Source organism: Corythoichthys intestinalis, chromosome 9 (genome assembly GCF_030265065.1).
Source record: "Corythoichthys intestinalis isolate RoL2023-P3 chromosome 9, ASM3026506v1, whole genome shotgun sequence".
NCBI classification, from domain to species: Eukaryota; Metazoa; Chordata; class Actinopteri; order Syngnathiformes; family Syngnathidae; genus Corythoichthys; species Corythoichthys intestinalis.
In genome coordinates this window covers 10,097,224-10,110,778 of record NC_080403.1, presented here as the reverse complement: position 1 = coordinate 10,110,778, position 13,555 = coordinate 10,097,224, and the positions used below count along the sequence as shown (strand labels likewise).

Genomic DNA, 13,555 nt, shown 5'->3' with positions numbered 1-13,555 from the left:
ACAGAGAAGATAGACGGAGAGACTTGAATTTTTACCGTATTCCGAGAGACCCGAAGAGGAGACCGCGATTGACTGCTGCAATTCGACGAGAAAACTGGGCTCCAAACGACTACCACAGATTATGTAGTAGTCATTTTATATCTGGTAAGATGCATTTAATATATATTTCGAGGGTTTTGGGCTGACAACCCCAATTAAGATCATTGCTAGGCTAATCGCCGACAACATACACGTATATATGTAGTGAGTGCTATCGCTAAACCATATAAACAATAAAAGCCCTAGCTCCATTGACAAATGACATGAAATACATTAGACTTGAGAGTGGATGTTAGCAAGAACAAAAGATTTTGAATTGAAAATTTCGTAACTCACCTTCTGAGGACAAGATTCCTGCCGAATTTTCGTGTACGAGGACGTGTTTCACCCAACCAGCAACGTAGCATTTATAAGCCTCCAAGCTCTTAAAGTTTTTCAAACTTTCGTGAGAATAGGCTGATTTTGTGTGGACAAGATAGTTGTAAATATCAGGATATCAGATGTCAGGCGAAGCCAGCGGGTCGAAAAACATCGATTTAGGCATCAAATACGGATCTGGCGAATGGATAAACGGAAGCTTTTCCACGTAACGCCTTTTATGCAACGGATCCAATGAGTTTACAGCATCAGATAACACCGGGGCTTCCATGAATTGCTCTATAACTTGCTCGACTAATTGAAAACAATGAGAATAGGTCTGAAAAAGAGGTACAATATGGCGGCCGGAAACAGCGACACGCCCATTTTGTGACGTAGGTGAGTAGGGTCTATACCGGCTAGCCTGAACATCAAGAACCCGATCCCAACCAGGAACGCGGAGCGGATTATCAGAAAAGTGCGGATGACTCTGGTCAAAGAACGGATACGATGCACAACCAGTAAACTCAACAACATCAACAGTGAACTACAGCGGTTAACGGAGCAGTTTGAACGCCGATTTCCCCTGGACAACAACAAGGTAGCAACAATACGCGCACACTTGGACAATATACACGAACAAGAATTCACAACCACCAAATGCCGACACATCCGCAAACTGGACAGACTCATTGCACAGAAAAAGAAGGCATGACCGGACCACACATACATTAACGATAAATGGATTAAAAACATGTCACAACATAATCTCACGCAGGCCGAGCGCAGCATATTGTCAAAAGGACTCAACTACGCCGTCACACCCAAAAAGATACCGCAGGAGGAATTTATTTTAGCAACGGAACTAGCATGCGAAAAAATACACAACCCAGGACAAAAAGCAGCATTACGTAATGAAATAGCAGGAATACTAAAAACGGCCAAACCACCACCCAGCAATATTACCATACAGGAAGCAAGAGCGAGTGCGACACTATAAAAAAATAAAGACATCACAATCCTCCCAGCAGACAAAGGCAGAACAGTAGTAATTATGGACACGGACACATATGAAAAGCAGATGCAGCAGTTACTACAGGATGATGCTTATGAGGTGTTAAAAAAGGACCCAACAGAAAACAAGAAGAACAAACTTAAAGAACTACTCAAACCATTACTTAATGAAAAGAAAATAGACAAACAGTCGTACAACTACTTACTACCCACAGCAAACATCATCCCCAGGATCTACGGCACACCAAAAATCCATAAACCAGGTACACCTCTCCGCCCCATAGTAGACAGCATAGGATCAGTAACATATAACCTCTCAAAAGCACTCACAGAAATAATAAAACCATTACTGGGACTCACAGATCAACATTGCAAAAACTCAAAACAACTTGCCACAGAACTCGCAAACATAAAAGTACAGAAAGGTGAAATGCTCATATCACATGATGTCATTTCCCTCTTCACCAAAACACCTACACAGGCCACTATACATATAGTTCACAACAGGTTAATTGCAGACAGAACACTCAAAAAACGCACAAATTTAACAGTACAGGACATCACCCAGCTACTTCATTTCATCGCCACTTCCACATACTTCCAATATAGAAACACAATTTACAGGCAAAAAGAAGGATTCGCCATGGGGGACCCACTGTCTGCCATCATGTGCGGTTTTTTCATGGAGGATTTAGAACAAAAAGCACTCACGACAGCTCCGGATGAATACAGACCCACACTATGGAAACGCTACGTAGATGACATTCTGGAAAAAGTAAAAACAGGACATACACAACGACTCACAGACCACCTCAACACCATGGACACCACCGGCAGCATCAAATTCACCCATGAAGAAGAAATAGATCAATCCATAGCCTTTCTAGACATAAACATACATCACACAGACAACGGCGACATCAAAATAAAAGTACACAGGAAACCCACACACACCGATCAATACCTTCTATGGACATCGGAACACCCCACTATCCACAAACTATCAGTAGTCAGAACACTATACGAACGTATGACAATAATAACGGACCCGGAAGACAGAACACAGGAAGAAAAACATATACAACAGGCATTAAAAAGGTGTCAGTATCCACAGTGGGCAATAGAAAAAGGTGCAGCACAGGTCAAAAACAAGAACAACACAACACAGGGGGGAAGGAAAAAACAAACAAAACAAGAACACACAGATATGGTGACGTTGCCGTACATGAGGGGAGTCACGGAACGTATCCAAAGGGTCATGAAAAAATACAACATAAACACACCGGTCAAACCACACACAACACTCCGCCAGATATTGGTCCACCCAAAGGACAAAATCCATCCAGAAAACAAATGCAACTCAATATATGAAATCCCATGCAAATCATGCAATAAATCATACATCGGGGAGACAGGGAGGAGCTTCATTACAAGAAAAACAGAACACAAGAAGGAATGCGAAAAGGAGACAACAATGAGACAAACAAGGGCAATAAAGGAACAATCACAACAAGAACATCACAAATCAGCCATCACCGATCACTGCAAAAGGGAAAACCACATCATGGACTGGGAAAAGGCCAGAGTCATCCACACCGAAGAAAACAAACATCAGCGCTGGATCAGGGAGGCCATTGAGATCCGCAAGCGGGGCCCGAGGACCATCAACAGGGACAAGGGGGCATACATGCTCTCTACAACCTGGAACAGCATCTTGGAAGAGTGAATGGGCAGCAGAGGGCGTGACTCGCCTGTCACTCTGACAGGTGAGTCACGCCTTCATTCATCCATCAGCTGATAAAGACGCGTCACAACAACATCAGTGACCCTCTGACGAAGGCGGAAGTGCCCGCCGAAACATGTCAGGTAAATGAAACTACCTACTATTTGCCTGGGATAAAAGAAAGAGTTTGACGAATATATAAGTGTAGGCAAAATGAACTCTATACAACTAGTATGTGAACTGGATCCAAGCAACAAATTCATGAGAAATAGAATTTTTGAGAAGGGCTAAAGAAAGGACCAACTAAAATGGCGTTCAAAAAATGACATTCAGGGCACCTTTCACACAAATTGTTTTGCAAACCTGCTAAAATGACATCCAAAGTTATTAAAATATAAAATAAATAGATACAAATTTAGTGCCACTATAAGAAATAAAATGATACTGTTGAAAATGTTTTCAAAAAGAGTTTTACGATTTGATTGCTATTGTTAGTATTATATTTTAATTAGGGCTGTCAAAATTATCGCGTTACCGGGCGTTAATTAATTTTTAAAATTAATCACGTTAAAATATTTGACGCACTCATAGAATGTTAGGTTTGCACGACGGAAGGGGATCCCAGAGCAGACAAAGGCAGAGTGACTGTGATCAAAAAATGTTTTATTTGTTGCCAGATCCAAGAGCAAATAGGCAGGCAGGGTGCTGACAAGGATCGGGAAGAGATCAGGCTTGAGGTTCCGACATGGGGCGCGCAGAGACAGGTCCTGGGATGAGAGCAAAAAATCATGAGCCGAGAAACACAGAGAAAAGTATTCAAATAATTACGAGAAGCAACTGACGCTGGAAACGGACAAGTTGATCTGGCGACGAGGTGAGGCGTCCACTGGCTTATAAAGGTGGCTGATGATGATTGCCTGCACCTGTGGCCGCTCCACCCGTCTGACCTGTGAATTAGATGAATCATGCACACCTGCCGGGGATGGCCCAGCTCTCAGGAGGGAGGGGCAGAGGCCCTAACAGCACCCCCCCCCTCTACGGGCGCCACCTGGCGCACGGCGGAGATGCCCAGGATGGGCACGGTGGAAGTCCCGGATGAGCGAACGGCACAACACCCATCGGGCCGGGATCCAGGACCGCTCCTCCGGGCCATAGCCCTCCCAGTCCACCAGGTACTGGAGCCCACGGCCCCTGCGGCGGACGTCGAGAAGACGTTCCAACCTGTAAGCCGGCTGCCCGTCGATCGACAAAGGAGGCGGCGGAGGTTGAACAGGGGGGGACAAGGGACTCGAGGAGACAGGCTTCACTTGGGAGACATGGAAGGTGGGGTGCACACGGAAATTGCCAGGGAGCTTGAGGCGTACGGCAGCAGGATTCACCACTTTGTCGATCTCGTAGGGACCGACAAAGCGGGGGGACAGCTTCGCGGACCCGGTCTTAAGAGGCAAGGACTTGGATGAGAGCCACACCTTCTGGCCAACAGCATAGGACGGCGCAGGCGTGCGGCGGCGGTCCGACTGAGCACGTGACTTGTCTGAGGCATGTAGGAGAGCGGAGCGAGCCTGCTCCCAGACCCTGGAGCAACGATCTATATGAGACTGGACCGATGGAACCGCAAGGTCTTGTTCCTGCATTGGAAACAACGGGGGTTGGTAGCCCAAGGAGCAAAGGAACGGGGACATTTTGGAGGAGGCGTTTGGTAAGGAGTTGTGGGCGTACTCTATCCAAGGAAGTTGGTCGCTCCATGTGTTCGGATGGGCCTGTGTAGTACAGCGGAGGGCTGCTTCGAGCTGCTGATTGGTGCGCTCGCAGTGACCATTAGTTTGCGGGTGGTACCCTGAAGACAAACTTACACTGATGCCCAGGGCTGCGCAGAAAGCCCTCCAGACCTGCGAGGTAAACTGCGCTCCTCGGTCAGACACTATGTCCACCGGGATGCCATGTAGGCGGAGCACGTGTTGAGTGAGCAAGTCTGCTGTTTCCTGAGCCGAAGGGAGCTTCTTGAGAGGGATGAAATGGGCTGCCTTGGAGAACCTGTCAACCACTGTGAGAATGACCTTGTTACCTCTGGATGGCGGGAGGCCGGTGACGAAATCCAAGGCAATATGGGACCAAGGGCGGCTTGGTATGGGTAATGGGCGGAGGAGTCCCGAGCTGGGTTTTGTGGACGTCTTGCTACGGGCGCAAACCGTGCAGGCAAGGACAAATGATCTGGTGTCCTCTGTCATGGAAGGCCACCAGAACCGCTGACGCAGCACTGCCAGTGTCCTCCTGATCCCAGGGTGGCAAAACAGGCGTGACGAATGAGCCCACTCTAGCACTTTCGAACGGAGGGACTCTGGAACAAAGAGGTCAGATTGAGGACCCTCTCGGGGGTCCGGGTGCTCACCATGGGCTTCTTTCACCTTCCCTTCGATCTCCCACTCCATCGAGGCAAGGAAACAGGACTGTGGGAGAATGGGCGCAGGCTCCTCCCGTGGCTCGCTGGCTTGGAACTGACGGGACAGCGCGTCGGGCTTGATATTCTTTGAACCTGGAATATAAGACAGTGTGAAATTGAAGCGGCAAAAAAACATCGCCCACCTAGCTTGGCGGGGGTTTAGTCTCCGGGCAGACTTGAGGTATTCTAGATTTTTGTGGTCAGTAAGCACAAGGAAGGGCTGGGGTGTTCCTTCCAGATGGTGGCGCCATTCTTCCAAGGCTAGTTTGACTGCCAAAAGTTCTCTGTCCCCAATGCTGTAATTGCGCTCTGCGGAAGACAGCCGGCGAGAGAAGGCACATGGGTGAACCTTGCCATCGGCGGGTCGCCGTTGTGATAACACCGCACCCACGCCTATCTCTGAAGCGTCGACTTCAACAATAAATTGAAGAGACGGGTTGGGGGGGCCCGTATAGGTGCCGAGGTGAAGCGGGCCTTGAGGTCACTGAAGGCGGAACTGGCAGCGTCAGACCAACGGAACGGAGTGATAGTAGAGGTGAGCGCTGTGAGAGGGGCTGCTATCTTGCTGTAATTACGGATGAACCTGCGGTAGTAGTTGGCGAACCCAAGAAATCGCTGGAGCTGCTTTCTGTCGGAGGGGCGAGGCCATTCCAGGACTGCCTTAACTTTTGCTGGGTCCATGCGTAATTGGCCTTTGCCAACGATGTAGCCGAGAAATGTGGTTTCGTTAACGTGAAACTCACATTTTTCGGTCTTCACGAAGAGTTTGTTCTCCAGGAGACGTTGGAGCACCTGACGGACATGGTCTTTGTGCTCGGAAGGGGTGCGCGAGAACACCAAGATGTCGTCAAGGTAAACCACTACGAACCTGTTGATCAAGTCCCCGAGGACGTCGTTAACCAGGTTCTGAAATACTGCTGGGGCGTTGGTGAGGCCAAAAGGCATGACCAGGTACTCGTAATGCCCCAGGGGCGTGTTGAATGCCGTTTTCCACTCATCACCTTCTCGGATACGGACGAGATGATACGCACTGCGCAGATCGAGCTTGGTGAAAATGGTAGCACTATGGAGGGGGGTGAATGCTGAGTCAATGAGCGGAAGAGGGTACTTATTCTTTATGGTGATTTCATTCAGGGCGCGGTAGTCGATGCAGGGCAGCAAGCCGCCGTCCTTCTTGCCCACAAAGAAGAAGCCTGCGCCGACAGGGGAGGAGGAGGGGCGGATGATGCCAGTGGCCAGGGATTTGGTGACGTACTCCTCCATCGCCTCCCTCTCTGGTCCTGAGATGTTAAACAAACGACCCTTGGGAAGAGCAGCACCAGGAAGAAGGTTAATGGCGCAGTCGTAAGGACGGTGAGGAGGAAGCGACATGGCATGATCTTTGCTGAACACCCGCCAGAGGTCATGGTAGCATTCTGGAACTGCTGACAGGTCAGGTTGCTCCGGCTTCTGGACAGGAGAGGACGGCACTAGCGCAGATTTGAGACAGTTAATGTGACAGTACTGACTCCATGCAGTCAATTTTGGGTGGGTCCAGTCAATGGAGGGGTTGTGTTTTCTAAGCCATGGCAACCCGAGGACCAATGGTGTGTGGGGGCTTACAAAAACAAGGAAAGCGCTCACCTCTTGGTGGTTGCCCGATAGGAAGAGGTTGATGGGCTCTGTTTGTCGGTCTACACTGAAGAGGAGCTGGCCATCAAGTGCAGTGGTCCTCAATGGAAGGGGGAGCTGGTGTGTCGCCAGCCCTAGCTGGTTGACAAGCTCGTGGTCAATAAAGTTCTCGTCTGAACCACAATCAACTAGGGCAGTAACAGTGCGTGACTGGCCCTTTAAGGAGAGCGTAGCTGTGAGCTGGAGCCGACGTGAGGAAACATGAGCCATGTGACTTACTAGTAGTCCTTGTAATGGTGGGTCTGGACGCACTGGGCAGGTGCGTAGAAAATGTCCACTTCTCCCACAATAAACACAAAGACGTGCGTCGCACCTGCGTGTGTGCTCCTCCCGGGAGAGCCTGGTGTGTCCCACCTGCGTTGGCCCAGCGTTCACAGCAGGGGGAGACGTCACCGGCGCAGCGTTAGTGGCCTTTACAGGAAGTGGAGGCGGGGGCGGAAAAGCAGCGAGGCGAGTGCGCGGGTCGCGCAGCTGTTCCATGCGTTGTCTCTTCCTCTCGCGCTGGCGATTATCGATTTGAATCGATAATCGAATCAGGTCATCCAAAGAAACCGGCCCGTCCCGCGTGGCCAATTCATCTTTCAGGGATTTGTTCAGTGCGCCGGTGAAAACCTCCTGGAGCGCTGCGTCGTTGAAGCGGCTTTCCACCGCTAATGTCCGGAACTCCACCGAGAACTCGGCGACGCTCCGAGTCCCCTGACGAACCGACATGAGCCGCTTCGCTGCTTCTCTCCCACGGACCGGATGGTCAAAGATTTTTCTCATCTCCTCAGTAAAACTGGAGTACGTGTCACATACGGAAGAACCATTTTCCCACACAGAGGATGCCCATTGAAGCGCCGTACCCCGCAAGCAACCGATGAGGTAGGCAATCTTTGTTTTTTCCCCGTGGTACGTGGAGGGCTGTTGCTCAAACACAAGGCTACATTGCATAAGAAAGGCGCGGCAGGCACCGAGGTTGCCGTCGTAAGGCGCAGGCACGGGAACGTGTGGCTCTCGGGAAGCCGAACATGCCGGGTCGGTTACCGTCATGTAGCGTGGAGGAGCCAGATTCGTTTGTGCTTGGGACGTTGCTAGTTGTGCCTTGAGGGTTTGGAGAGCGTGAGAAATGTCAGCTACCTTGTTGAAGAGGACTGTTAGGGCTTGGTGGTGGTCACGGAGGGAAGCAGGTGGTTGCGGTGAGCCCGTGGTCTTGTCTGCGGGATCCATTGTGGCCAGATCAATCTGTTAGGTTTGCACGACGGGAGGGGATCCCAGAGCAGACAAAGGCAGAGTGACTGTGATCAAAAAATGTTTTATTTGTTGCCAGATCCAAGAGCAAATAGGCAGGCAGGGTGCTGACAAGGATCGGGAAGAGATCAGGCTTGAGGTTCCGACATGGGGCGCGCAGAGACAGGTCCTGGGACGAGAGCAAAAAATCATGAGCCGAGAAACACAGAGAAAAGTATTCAAATAATTACGAGAAGCAACTGACGCTGGAAACGGACAAGTTGATCTGGCGACGAGGTGAGGCGTCCACTGGCTTATAAAGGTGGCTGATGATGATTGCCTGCACCTGTGGCTGCTCCACCCGTCTGACCTGTGAATTAGATGAATCATGCACACCTGCCGGGGATGGCCCAGCTCTCAGGAGGGAGGGGCAGAGGCCCTAACAATAGAAGATATTAACCCCTACACTTTATTTGACAGCAGCATCATAAGATTGTCATAAGACCGTCCTTATTATGACATGACAGGAGCATTAATTGATGCTTCTGACAAAGCCTCCTAAAACCACACAAATGCAAAAAAAAAAAAAGACCAGGTTTTAAACATGTATTAGGCTACTGCATTACGCTGCTGTAACAAGGCATACATGAGAAAGTAATTTTCATTCAAAATTTTATTTTCAAGTATATACTTGGACAAAATAAGTACAAATGACTTTCATTATGCACAGTGAAATGGAATATATTTTGAAGGTAACACAAACATTGACCATTTTATATTAAAAGGAAATAAGTAGCCTAACATAGGTAAATGAACGAAAATTAGACCAAAGTGCACATAAACTACTGTATACTGCCAAATGTATAACATTTGATACATGCATTTCTGGACCTCATTACAGTAAAAAAAGAAATGTTTAAAAGCTTATTGTGTTCAATCTCACTTTAGTTATAGTTGTTCTACCACGAGAACTGCATGTAATGCTTAATGTATCATTTACGATACAAATTAGAGAACAAGTATTTGATACAAATACTTGTTCTCCCCACTGTATATGGCGGAAAACACAGACAAGACTGAAAAAGCAGTTCTATTTCATCCTTGCTGACCGCCAGAGGCGGTGCTGAAAGCACTGATCCCTTCACGCATGCGCAGTGCGAGTAAAAATACCAACGATGTGTTGGTATCTATTTATATACAGTGGGGAGAACAAGTATTTGATACACAGTCAATGGGAAAACCCATTGGCAGTGTATCAAATACTTGTTCTCCCCACTGTATATTATATATATTTATATTGATCACAGGCCAGGTGACGGCTCTGGTGCTGGACCTGGTACTGTCTTCTCTTCTGGCCATCGAGCCTGTGGCTCCTCGGGCTTGTCCCCGAGGTTTTTTATTCGACTTACTTCCTGGTTCCTGAGTGGACCGGCCGTTTTGACCGGTTCTCGTCTTGACGGGCCTCGGTCGGTTCCTGTGGGTTCTCCCATTTCGCATGTTTACCTCTGTGGACATCTTGCGGATGGTCGCCCAGGGGTAGTGGTCCTCTTCTGTGGACCTGTGTGTTGCCTGCTTTGTGCAGCCATTGCTCCTCGCCACAGGCGGTTTCTCTACCTTGCCTTCGTGGATCGCCTCTGGCTTTTTCGGTGCTCCCGTTTGGCCTCCCCCTTTCCCCGAGGGTGTTCCCCCGTTTCGTTGGGTGGCTCTGTCTCCCCTTTGGCTGGCGGGCATGTAGATTCTGCCCTGCCTCGACGACTGGCTGATAGGTGCACCGTCGTGCGCTTGGGCGTGCGGTGGTCGGGTCGTTCTTTTTGCCCACGTGGCTCGCTGGGGCATCTGGGTCGATTTGGGGCTGTTTTGCTTGATCCCCTCTCGACAGGTGGCCTTCCTTTGGGTGTCTATGGACCTGGTGGCCATGTTGGCTCCTCCGTCGTCCCGTGGGGGTGGACGCTCTGCGCCTCCTCTTGCGTTTTCAAGTTGGTCAGGTGTGCCCATGTGTGGCCTTACTGCGACTTTTGGGCATGTTGACGTCCTTGTCCGCTGTTGCGCCCTTGGGTCTTCTTTTATTGCGCCCCCTGCTGTGGTGGCTGAGTGGCTTTCGCCTGGTTGCTGTACGGCCCCGGCCCTGGAGGCTCAGTGTCTCCTGCCGGTGCGCAGGTGCCTTGAAACTGTGGGGGAACGGTGTCTACCTGTGGTAGGGCGTACCGTTGGGTATGGCCCCTGTCCGGCGCGATTTGGTCACTGTGGGTGCCGATCACTCGAGATAGGGTGCTGTTGGCAGCGCAGGGCTGCTTGGGGCCGCTGGTCTGTACTGGACCGCGCCGATCACTGCGATGTGCTGTGGCTGCTTGCGGCTCAGCTTGCTCTTGGGTATTTTTGCCTGTACCTGCGGGGGTGGCTTGTGCTGTGCGGAAGGACAACGCTGACATGGTGTACTATACCATACGCCAGGGACGCGGGGTCTGCTCTTCTCTTGTGGTGCCGGCCCCTCCCCTTGAGAGGCTGCAAGCCTCGTTTCTTCCTGGCCTGATGGTCTATCTTGCCGGTGCCCTATCCCACCGTCGTCTGCCACCGGGGGTCTGGAGCCTCCGTCCCGATGTGGTGCACACGGTTGCTGGGTGTTCGACGGGGCTGGGGTCGTTCTCTAGCCTCTGGCTGCGGCCGGCCCTCAGTGGGTGGCCCACAAGGCGCCGTTCCTGCTGTCCATTTTCTCTGCTTGGCGTGTCGGCGTATTGCTCGCGGTCTCGGTTGGCCGTCGTGCATGTTTTTGCAGTCTGGGGGCTTGGGTGTCGCGCTGTGGCCTAAGTGTTTGCTGGCTCGTACTGTGACCTTTCTTATTTTTGCCCCCGACTGCAGGGGCAGTGACGGGCCGGGGCTGTTGTGCCCGGTCAGGGCCCTGTGGTGTTGCGGTTTTCGCAGGTCTTCCCGCCTTTTTGTTTGCTATGGGGTTCGTGGCAGGGGATCTGCCCTCTCCAGGCAGCGCCTTCCTCGTTGGGTCGTGGATCCAATTGTCGCTCTTGTCAGATGCCCCCTGCCCTCTGGGGTGTACTATCACTCTGCCAGGGGCATTGCTGCTTCCTGGGCTGCCTTGAGGAGTGGTGGAGGAGGTCGTCTGTGCCGCTGCCTCATGGTTGGGGCCTGGCTCCTTCTTCGGGTTTGATGTCACCTCCTCCCTCCCACGAGAAGTGGTCTTCGGGTTCCTGTGGAGTTTGGGTTGGTGATTCATCGTGACCCCGCTGGTATTGGTCATTCAGTGCTTTCAGCACCGCCCCTGGCGGTCAGCAGGGATTCATAGAACCGTAGTTACCTAAGTAACTTTTGTTTCTGCTCTTGCACTCTGCTATTGTATTTTAAGCCAAAACAACTGTTGTGTTTGATAGAACAATATGTCTATATGCTGCCATAGCAGATTCATGGCGCACTAAACCCCAAAGTTATTTTTAATTTGTTCGTTTTACCCTGAAAACCCCCGTTTAGAGACGTTGCGCAACCGCTTTTTTTTTCAACCCGGCCATAAAACTAAGGTAATTAATTATATTTATTATTTAAAATGTCTATCGTGTTTAGCTTAGAATCATTAATTGATGTCTCATATTTCGTTTGAAAAAAAAAGACTTTAAAAAATTATTCATTTGCATATTTTAAACATTTAAACAAATGACGTCACGATAAAAAAAATGGTGTCTGTAAAAAAGTCACAGATATCTACCTCAGAACTGTCGCTTTATTGTTTTTTTTGTTTTGTTACTGACACATTTTCTCCGATATGTTAGATGATAAATAATTGATCCAAAAAAAGAACATTTGAAAAAAACGTGTAAAAGGGTAAATATATGAAAAAGAAAATCTAGACCACGCCTTGATGTCTGCGATTACTGCATCGCGACCCTTGTTATATTACCATTTTTTACCCATAAAATCCCCAAAAAATCCAGCTGTGGCCATTCACAGCTGTGTCTTGACACTCAGTGATAAATGCTACATGGAGCTTTTGGATCGAAACAAGGTAAGTAAGCGGCAATATCTCGTTAAATTCATGGCGTCTTTAATTCTGCTCTCGCGCGCTCTCACCTCCAGTTAGGGTTTTCCTGTGTAAAAAACATTTTTAAAAAAAGTGCCCTCCTGTTCACAATTTTTCTTCTCCCAGAAAATTGAGATTTTAAGCTTTCCAATGATGCATCACACATGCATATAGGACAATTTTGAAATTTAGCAAAATTGGGGGTCTCAGAGCGGAACTTCAAGTCACCTGAATGTTTTCCGCCATATACAAATTAAATTTAAAAACATTTAAAGACTACATAAAGCTTACAAATTGAGACAAATCTGAATTTTCTGTTCATTATTTATGGGGTCAGGCATTATAGGGTTAAAATGATGTTGTGAACCTCCCCATCAGAGAAAATAAAATGTCTCTTCAACTCTTTCCTGTCTCTTCAAGATCTGATCAATTTTCTGTTGCTCTGCTCTTTTTGCTTTGCCCTTTTTTATTGCATTAATTCGACAAACTTGTTCTTTTTTTATGTCAAAGAAAATGTGTATATGAACCAATCAGAGCTAATTATCCATGCTCATCACATGTCAGTATATCATCCAATTGAACCAGCAACTGTCACGGCCAGGGACAGTGGTTAGCTGATCGCGTGCACATATCGACACAACACATCAAACACACGCTGGGAGAACTCCGGCTGTCCATGGAAATATAAATATCAGTGAAAACAGATGACGCTGCACAAGCACTTTATTATGCTTGTTGTTAACACTTGCGTACGTAAATCTGATGTTAGTTGATTGTTTTTCTCTTGGAGATGCCTGTGTGGCAGACAGGCAGGTTGTTTTTAACATGGGGTTTTGACAGTTGCCATCATATTTTCGGGATCGAAGCACCATTCCACTCCATTTCGGCGCCGAACTTATTGCCGGAACGGTGTTCCTAGCCCTTCCAGCCCACTTTCACCCCTCGTCATATGACACCACTGTCAAACAAAGTGTTACCTATCAGCTCAAATAAATCAACAAAAAAGCCGCACTGGACTATAAGCCGGAAGATTCAAATTGAGGGAAAAAAAAATAGAGGCTTATAGTCCAAAAATTACGGT

General features: G+C 48.8%; 1 protein-coding gene across 1 annotated transcript in view; it reads left to right on the top strand.

Annotated features, from left to right (window-relative positions):
- The window catches only part of LOC130921434 (inter-alpha-trypsin inhibitor heavy chain H3), an 85,051-nt gene that overhangs the window by 38,525 nt on the left and 32,971 nt on the right, over positions 1 to 13,555 (top strand). The gene's annotated exons all lie outside the window — the stretch shown is intronic.